At 49.6% G+C, this 9,472-nt stretch overlaps 2 pseudogenes across 2 annotated transcripts; both read right to left on the reverse strand.

Moving 5' to 3' along the window:
- Positions 1 to 1,045: 1,045 nt before the first annotated feature.
- LOC309635603 (ganglioside GM2 activator pseudogene) lies at positions 1,046 to 2,457 on the reverse strand (annotated as a pseudogene). Its single transcript has one exon. The product of its transcript is annotated as a ganglioside GM2 activator pseudogene (transcript).
- Positions 2,458 to 2,664: 207 nt separating this feature from the next.
- On the reverse strand, positions 2,665 to 3,609 carry LOC309635632 (olfactory receptor 6B9-like; annotated as a pseudogene). The gene has a single exon. The product of its transcript is annotated as an olfactory receptor 6B9-like (transcript).
- Positions 3,610 to 9,472: the final 5,863 nt, after the last annotated feature.

The raw sequence follows: 9,472 nt of genomic DNA on the forward strand, positions 1-9,472 counted from the left end.
TCATGTGAGCCCAGAACATGGGGCTGGTCACGGGTGATTAAGTTGTCATGAGAGGACAGGATAGTGAACAAACCCAGGCACCTGACATGAGTCTACCTCTCTTCGCTGGACCCCTGCTCCACAGAGTGGCTGCTGGCGGGCCCACCCCTTCAGCCTCTGCCCCACTCACCCTGACAGAGCTCCAGGGCCAGGGCAGGCAGCCTCGTGATCCCCAAGTTCACAGCTGTGAGGCCGCCTCTACTCCCCAAGCACCGGAGGAGCCTTCTAGGGTCAGGCACTACGGATTTTGCCCAATGGAGGGAGAAACAGTGCTGGAGGAGTTGTCTCAAGGTTAAAAGGACAAGGCATGCATGTTCTTACATCCCAGGCCACCAACTGGCCACCCATGAGCCAGCCAGATTTCCCCAGTGACAAGTCTGTTTGGCCCCTTCTGCCTGCTCAGTATTTAAAAAAATAATTGGTTGCTGATATTTAAAAATTGATTTCATATAAAAGTCTGGATTTCTGGCTTCTCGAGGGAAAAAAAAATTGAGAGTATTTTGTAATGGTGGGCCCACATTCTCCTGTGGTATTTACTGGCTATAGCTAGATAGCAGCTGTCCCTATGGACCAGATGTGCCCTTTCCAACTCACCCCAGTCCCCTCATCCCTGATTATACCCCCAGCTTGAGACTGGGCAGCAGCTGCCCCGGATCGGTTATGTTATACGAAGGAAAAAATGGAAGATGTGCCCGGAAACGGCATGTTCCTCGTGGCCCTCATCATTTACTGATGTCTTGTGCTTTGCCCTGCAGGCACCTGAGTTCGCAGACTATCTTAAACACATAGAGCATTCTCACATATCTCTCCCATCACATGCCCTGCCTCTCCAGGATACACTGTGCCCCACTGTTAACTGGGCAAGTCTAGAAAAGAACACTAAATCATAGAAGTTAATGGAGGAACAGACTGAGATCGACTCCTTCAGACCCTTCATTGTAAGAGGGGTGGGAGTAAAATGAAAACTGTTAGTACTCTCACTCTGCTTTTAGGTCAGTGACACACACACAAAATCAATGAGAAAAATCATAAAGGTACTTCAGGAGACCAAGACTAGGTCAGTCTGAATGGGGGGTCATAAAACGTGTTAGCCCCCTTCCTTGACTGTTTAGAAAATGAGTTGAGTTCTTAGGGAGAAAGCCATGGGGGTGAGGAGGAAAATGCCGTGGCCGGCCCAGTAGATGTCCTGGGCTGTCAAAAACCACCAGGCTCATCCGCCCTTAGGTTAGGGCTGCTGGCCCACGCCTAAAAATTCTGTAGGTGGCATAAAATGACTTTCAGTGGGGTAGTGTCATCATTGTAGAAAGGGGCTCGAGAAAGGACAGAGAGTAGAATCTGGCCTTGGCCAACGTAAGACAGAGGAAGAGGATGCCTTCCTCACACCCCCTTCATTCTGCTGTGGCAAGTGCCACTTATTTGCCCTTTAGGGAGGCGGAGATTTCAACACAGCCCAGACGCTTCCCCTTGCTGCTTAGGATGATCTCCGGCCGGTAGTTCCCACTGCTGAGCCAGCTGGGCAACTCCAGGTCAGGCAGGAAGAAGTCAGACTTGGGCAGTGAGTAGGTGCCTTCTTTGAAGGGACAGTTTCAGGGAAGCCTATAGGTGTGCAGGGGTTCTGGTCAGGGATTCTCAAGGGGAGTTAGCACTTCAAGCACATTACAGAAGTTCTTGTAGGTGCAGCTACCACGTTGCTCCACATGTGGGACTTTGACCCAAAAGCCAGCCACTTCCTTCTCCAGAGTTAATACCACCTTCAGAGGATCTTTGAGGTCCACAGTGGTCCTGACCTCAGCACTGATGGTCATGTTCCCGGGAATGACAGTGGGGTCAGTTTCCACAGTCAGGCTGTTGATCACCGCAGGGTCCTTCCCCTCATCGCAGTTATCCCAGGAAACGCTACCGAGCCGGGAGAGCCTTCGAGAGGATGCGTGCAGGAGCTGCTGGGCCGGCGAGAAGCAAGCCCAGGGAGATGAGGAATGGAGCCTGCAGCAGGGGGTTCATCACAAAGGGTGGGTCCTCACCGGGTTAGCTACAAGTTTTGTGGAGGTGACGACGCCTTTAAATGCCTGCCTGTATTGGTTATGCAAAGCTGTGCATTCCAACATACATGCACTTTTGAAACCAACAGGAGAGGAAGGAAGAATGAGGCAGATGCAGTGTTTAAGGAGATAATGGCTGATAACTTTCCAAAACTGATGAGAGAAAGCAAGTCTTGAATTCTAGAAGCATGATAAACTCCAAGCGTAACTACAAAAAAAAAAAAAAAAAGCATACCCTGGACACCAAACACAGCAACAAGATCTTGAAAGCTTCCGGGAGTGGAGGAAAGCCAGACACTGACCAGGCTACAGGTGACGGTGGAGGGGGGCCTTCCTGGGAGCTCAGTGAGCCCGTCTTGGGCTGAGGACCTGTCCCCTGATCGGGTGCTGAAGCTCCCTGTGAGAGGCAGCTGGAGCCTTTGGAGTTTCGGCGGCTCCCACTGTGCTCCCGTCTCAGGGTGAGGGGGGAAGAGAGGAGCTTGCTGGCTGCGCTAGTGGGAGAGAGCCATGGCCTCCCTGCTGTGGCCTGGTGGCTGTGAGCAGATGACAGGGGACGGATTTGAAGTTCCTCCCCCTGCAGCTGGCGCTAGGAGGGGCCAGGGGCCTGGTGGAGTTGGCCAGGGTCTCCCTGATGTCGTGGTTCTGCAGGCAGTAGATGACGGGGCTGAGCCGTGGGGTCACAACCAAGTAGACCATGGACACCAGCTTGTTGAAGTTGAAGGAGCTGATGGCGTGAGGCCAGGCGTACATGAAGATGGTGGTGGTGTAGAAGATGGCCACCAGCGCCAGGTGGGAAGCACAGGTGGAGAAGGCCTTCTGGCGGCCGGCCCCTCCTGGGGTGCTCAGCACCGTGGCTATGATGTGGGCATAGGAGACCACGATCACGGGCAGGAAGGCCACGAGCACAGCCAGGGCTGCCACGAAGTCCAGCACTTCGATGGTGACGGTGCCGGAGCAGCAGAGCTGCAGCAGGGGTGAGATGTCACAGAAGAAGTTGTTGAGGACATTGGGGCCTCAGAGCCTGAGGCAGGAGGTGAGAGCCGTGGACACAAAGGAGATCAGGAAGCCACCCAGCCAGGCGCTGAGGGCCAGACTCAGCAGAGCCTCGAGTCCATGATGGCCGGCTAGTGCAGCAGGTGACAGATGGCCAGGTACCGGTCACAGGCCATGGTGGCCAGGAGCAAGCACTCAGAGGAGTCAAGGGAGAGGAAGAGGAACAGCTGGTGAGGCAGCCTGAGAAGGAGATGGTCCTCGCGAGACCAGGAGGCCGGCCAGCAGCTTGGGGATGGTGACCGAGGTGTAGAGGGTCTCCAGCACCGACAGGTTGGCCAGGAAGTAGTACATGGGTGTGTGCAGTGGACGGCTGGCTCTGATGGTCACCATGATGACCAGGTTCTCCAGGACAGTCACCATGTAGATCGCGAAGAATGACCCGAGCAGCAGCCCCTGAAGGTGGCACAGCTCAGGGAAGCCCAGCAGGATGACATCTGTCACCAAAGTCTCAGTGGAGTTGGTGGAGTTTCTCATAGCCCTCCCTGGCAGGGGCGTCACTTCTGAGTACCCTGAACAGCGGAGAGATGCAGGTGTGATGTGTGCTGGGCAGGGGGCCGGGTCGTGAGAGCTGCATGGGGGTGCTGTAACCCTTCTCAAAGCTGCTGCAGCGCTGAGCCCCTCTCAGCCCAGCACGCACCTCGCCCCGAGCTAACACCTGGCAAGGGGGCCTCGGCGCCTGCACACCAGTGCGCGCAGATACACCTCTTACCTCCACACTCATGTGGATGCTCTCAGGTGCGTACTGTTCCCTGTGCGAGCACCAGGTACACAGACAGGCGTGGGAGTGCGTGTGCCCGTGCACACACACACACACAGGTGCACTCGTACATGCACACACACTCACACGCAGGTGTATGTGTGCACATAGCAGGAAAGAAGACCCATTCTGCCTGCCTGGTGTGCCATCTTAGGCTGTGCGTCTGGGCACTTCCCTGGCCTCCTCCACGTGGGCCCCCAGGGACGGCTGCTCCATGCTGCTCTCTGGCCAGGGCCACTCACGCCTCAGGAAGGACACCACTTCCATCAGATGGCCAGCCGGCTTCCCAGGGGTGAGCAAAACCTGGGCCAGGGGTTTGCAGGGCTGGGGGTGGGGTGGGAGGGTTCATCCCCACTTTTGGTGTCCCCACATGACTCTCTTTGAACCGGCCTGAGGTCTTTATCCTGTGTTTTCTGAACATCAAAGTGGCCTTTGGGGGATGGTGGACTCGGTCCACTCAGAGCCTTTCAAGGGCCGCGCAGTTGGGGACTTTTGTGCCAGGACGCCCAGGAGTCGGGTGTCTGAAGATGGGCGAGCGGCAGGGAGGTGTGGCGGGCGGGGGCGGAGCCGGGGAGTGCTCCCCACTGGTGGGCGAGGGGCTCCCGGGGCCTCAGCTCCTCTCCAGCCCCTCCCCCACTCTGCGAGGTCGGGGTCTGTCCAGCAGGACCAGGGGGCGCGCTGGAGGTGGAGGGTGTTTCCTGCCGGCAGGTGTACTTCTTGGGCGACCCTCAGCCGGTTCCTCCTACATTTACCTTCCCTGCGCCGGGGCTGAGCTGGCGGCTGCTCCTGGCTTACCGCGAAGGGCCTCGGAGACCCCCACTGATAGCGCCCGGTGCCCAGCCCCGTGGGGAGGGGCTGCAGGAGGGCTCAGAGCTGGTGGGGGGTGCAGAGGGCACTGAGGACTGTGCCCCAATCCCTGGCGATGTGAGACCCATCAGCGATGCGGCAGAAGAGGCTGGGCCTGAGAAGGGGCTGCAGAACCGGGGTTGGTGGGCCAGCTTGGACACAGGGCAACAGGGCTGGGGGCTCCAGGAGCCCATGCCCTGCTGTCTATGCCGTGCAACTTGGTGGCAGGTGTTGGGGGCACCCGGAAGGTGCTGCCCTCGTAGCAGCCCCAGGCCCTTTGCCTCAAGACCAAGGTCACTGCCAACCCACCCTACCCCTCCCCTCGCAGAGGGTCTCCAGGGAGGGTCTAGGGGAAGTGCCGCATCTCACTGGGTCCTGCTGCCTCAGGGCGCAGGTGGCTTTTACGGGGCTCATTAGAGGCCTTGCCTCCCAGCCCTGTCTTCTGGAGGACGCTAACTGCGAATTCTCACCGCAGCGGGACTCTCAGGGTCCATGGCGGGACTGTGAGGAGGGATATGATGTAAGGGGGGGGGGACGTCCCGCCTTCCTCACGGGACATAGAGGCTGGCCTGTTACCTGCCCTCCAGGTGCCCTGGCCCTGGTGACGCCTGAGACCAACTCCCAGTCCCAAGGCCCTTCCCTGAGGTCCAAAGGGGAGGGGCTGCTACCCGAGAGCATTCGTTTTATTTCCTCTCCATGCAGAGCATTTATTTATTCGTTTGTATAAAATAAGGTAAGGGACTCTTGTAAACCTGCTCTCCACTCAAGACCTACACAGTGGCTAATAAGTGACCTTAGTTCCTCCCCTCTGCCACCCCTCCTTCCCTCTCAGAGGGGCCACTCGCAGGGGTTCCCCTGCTGCCTAAAGCATTTTAATTATAGATAACACACTGCTTAGTTTTGCTCGTATTCAAACGTCATAACAAAGGGTGTCATGCTACATGCTGTCTTCTGGGTCTTGCTTTTTTTGTTGCTAAGATTCTTACTCTTTTTGGTAGCTGTACTGCATTCATTCTGACACCTGTGCAGTAACATTCTATCGTGTCTGCCTCATGATTCGTGAATTTGTTCTTTGTGCACAGCTCCTGAGCGCTGGGTGCCAGTGTTTCTCTTGCAGCTACCCCTACGAATGCGAGTGTTGGGGCTGAACTTCACATGCAACTGCAAGAAAATGCCAAGTTCTTTCCTCAAAGTGGCTGTAGTGATTACACTCCTACCATTGAACTACATCCTCTCCAACAGATGGTGTGGTGGATTTCCTAATATTTGCCAATTTAGAGGGTAAAAATAGCATCTCACTGTGAATTGTCTTTCCCTGCTTCTCTTGATACGGTTAGTGTCAGTTAGTGTTTCTGCTTCTGTGAGATGCCTCTGTGTGTGTGTGTGTGTGTGTCTTTTGCCAGTTTCTCTCCATGGTGCCACCTTTTACTTATTGATTTGCAGGAGTTCTCTTCATATCCTTTTCTAAATTTCTTTATTGAGGTGTAATTTACACAGAGAAGTGCACAGACCTTAAGTGTTAAGTTTGATGAGTTTTGACGAATGCACACATGCATGGAACCTGCACCTCATCAAGATACAAACTTCCTTCATGCCAGAAGCATGCCCCTTCCCAGTTAACCCTTAATCCCCCACTTCGAGGCAACCACTGTTCTGATTCTTTTCTTCATAGATTAATTCTGTTTTTTTCTAGAATGTAAGAGAAACGGAACCACCCAATATCCCCTCTTTTGTCTCTGGCTTCTGTCAGCATGTTTTTGAGGTATGTCCAGGGTGTCTGTGCCCGTTCCATTATATAGATAGACCATGGTTGTCTGGAAGAGTGTTATTTAATTTCCAAATATTTGGAGATTTTCTGGAGATATTTCTCCAGGTATTTTAATTTCATTGTAATCAGAGAGCATACTTTGCATAATTTTGAATCTTTTAGAGTTTGAGATTTATTTTATGCTCTAGAATATGGGCCTGTATTGGTAAGTGATCTGTGTTCATGGGTCTATTTCTGGATTCTGTTCTGTTCCATTTGTCTCTAAGTTTGTCCTCTCTCTGATACTGCACTGCCTTGATTACGACAGCTTTATAGGCTTGAAACCAGCTGGTGTGAGTGCTCTGACTGTTCTTGTTCTTCACAGTAGCTTTGACTCTTTTAGTTCCTTAGCTTTTCCATAAATTTTAGATTCAGCTACTTGATTTCCATGAAAAAAATTCTGTTGTAATTTTTACTGGAATTGCATTGAATCTAGATCAGTTTGGGGAGAATGAACATCTTTACAATACTGAATCTTCCAATCCATGAACATCGTCTATCTCTTCATTTTTTGGTTCATCTTTGATTCACTTCATTAGTGTTTTTAAATTTTTACCATGTTTTGCAAATATCTTTCCCCAGTTTATAGCTTTTCTCAGTTCCTTTAAGATGTCTTTTGATGAACAGAAGTTCTTAATTTTTCAGTTATTTTAGAACAGTTTTAGATTTACAGAAAAGTTGCAAATTTAGTACAGACAGTTCCCATACACCCCATACCCAATTTCCCCTAATGCTAATATCTTACATTAGTGTGGGGTACGTTTGTTACAATTCATGAACCAATATTGATACATTATTATCAACTAAAGTCCATACTTTAGTTGGATTTCCTTAGTTTTTTTTTTAACAACTTTATTGGAGTATAATTGCTTTACAATGGTGTGTTAGTTTCTGCTTTATAACAAAGTGAATCAGCTATACATATACATATATCCCCATATGTCCTCCCTCTTGCGTCTCCCTCCCACCCTCCCTATCCCACCCCTCTAGGTGGTCACAAAGGACCGAGCTGATCTCCCTGTGCTATGTGGCTGCTTCCCACTAGCTATTTATTTTACACTTGGTAGTATTTATAAGTCTATGCCACTCTCTCACTTCGTCCCAGTTTACCCTTCCCCCTCCCCATGTCCTCAAGTCTATTCTCTACATCTGCGTCTTTATTCCTGTCCTGCCCCTAGGTTCTTCAGAACCATTTTTTTTTTTTAATATTCCATATATATGTGTTAGCATACGGTATTTGTTTTTCTCTTTCTGACTTACTTCACTCTGTATGACAGGCTCTAAGTCCATCCACCTCACTACAAATAACTCAGTTTCGTTTCTTTTTATGGTTGAGTAATATTCTACTGTATATATGTGCCACATCTTGTTTATCCAATCATCTGTTGATGGACATTTAGGTTGCTTCCATGACCTGGCTATTGTAAATTGTGCTGCAATGAACATTGGGGCACATGTGTCTTTTTGAGTTATGGTTTTCTCTGGGTATATGCCCAGTAGTGGGATTGCTGGCTCGTATGGTAATTCTTTTTTTTTTTTTTAACATCTTTATTGGAGTATAATTGCTTTACAATGGTGTGTTAGTTTCTGCTTTATAACAAAGTGAATCAGTTATACATATACATATGTTCCCATATCTCTCCCCTCTTGCATCTTCCTCCCTTCCACCCTCCCTATCCCACCCTCTAGGTGGTCACAAAGCACCGAGCTGATCTCCCTATGCTATGCGGCTGCTTCCCACTAGCTATCTATTTTACGTTTGGTGGTGTATATATGTCCATGCCACTCTCTCACTTTGTCCCAGCTTACCCTTCCCCCTCCCCATATCCTCAAGTCTATTCTCTAGTAGGTCTGTGTCTTTATTCCCGTCTTGCCCCTAGGTTCTTCATGACCTTTTTTTTTTCTTTCTTAGATTCCATATATATGTGTTAGCATACAGTATTTGTTTTTCTCTTTCTGACTTACTTCACTCTGTATGACAGACTCTAGGTCCATCCACCTCACTACAAATAAGTCAATTTCGTTTCTTTTTCTGGCTGAGTAATATTCCACTGTATATATGTGCCACATCTTCTTTATCCATTCATCTGTTGATGGACACTTAGGTTGCTTCCATGTCCTGGCTATTGTAAATAGAGCTGCAATGAACATTTTGGTACATGACTCTTTTTGAATTATGGTTTTCTCAGGGTATATGCCCAGTAGTGGGATTGCTGGGTTGTTTGGTAGTTCTATTTTTAGTTTTTTAAGGAAACTCCATACTGTTCTCCATAGTGGCTGTATCAATTTACATTCCCACCAACACTGCAAGAATGTTCCCTTTTCTCCACACCCTCTCCAGCATTTATTGTTTCTAGATTTTTTGATGATGGCCATTCTGACCGGTGTGAGGTGATATCTCATTGTAGTTTTGATTTGCATTTCTCTAATGATTAAAGATGTTGAGCATTCGTTCATGTTTGTTGGCAATCTGTATATCTTCTTTGGAGAAATGTCTATTTAGGTCTTCTGCCCATTTTTGGATTGGGTTGTTTGTTTTTTTGATGTTGAGCTGCATGAGCTGCTTGTAAATTTTGGAGATTAATCCTTTGTCAGTTGCTTCATTTGCAAATATTTTCTCCCATTCTGAGGGTTGTCTTTTGGTCTTGTTTATGGTTTCCTTTGCTGTGCAAAAGCTTTTAAGCTTTTGTTTATTTTTGTTTTTATTTCCATTTCTCTAGGAGGTGGGTCAAAAAGGATCTTGCTGTGATTTATGTCATAGAGTGTTCTGCCTATGTTTTCCTCTAAGAGTTTGATAGTGTCTGGCCTTACATTTAGGTCTTTAATCCATTTTGAGTTTATTTTTGTGTATGGTGTTAGGGAGTGTTCTAATTTCATTCTTTTACATGTAGCTGTCCAGTTTTCCCAGCACTGCTTATTGAAGAGACTGTC

This window comes from Balaenoptera borealis, assembly GCF_965194805.1.
Source record: "Balaenoptera borealis genome assembly, chromosome: 10".
NCBI lineage: Eukaryota > Metazoa > Chordata > Mammalia > Artiodactyla > Balaenopteridae > Balaenoptera > Balaenoptera borealis.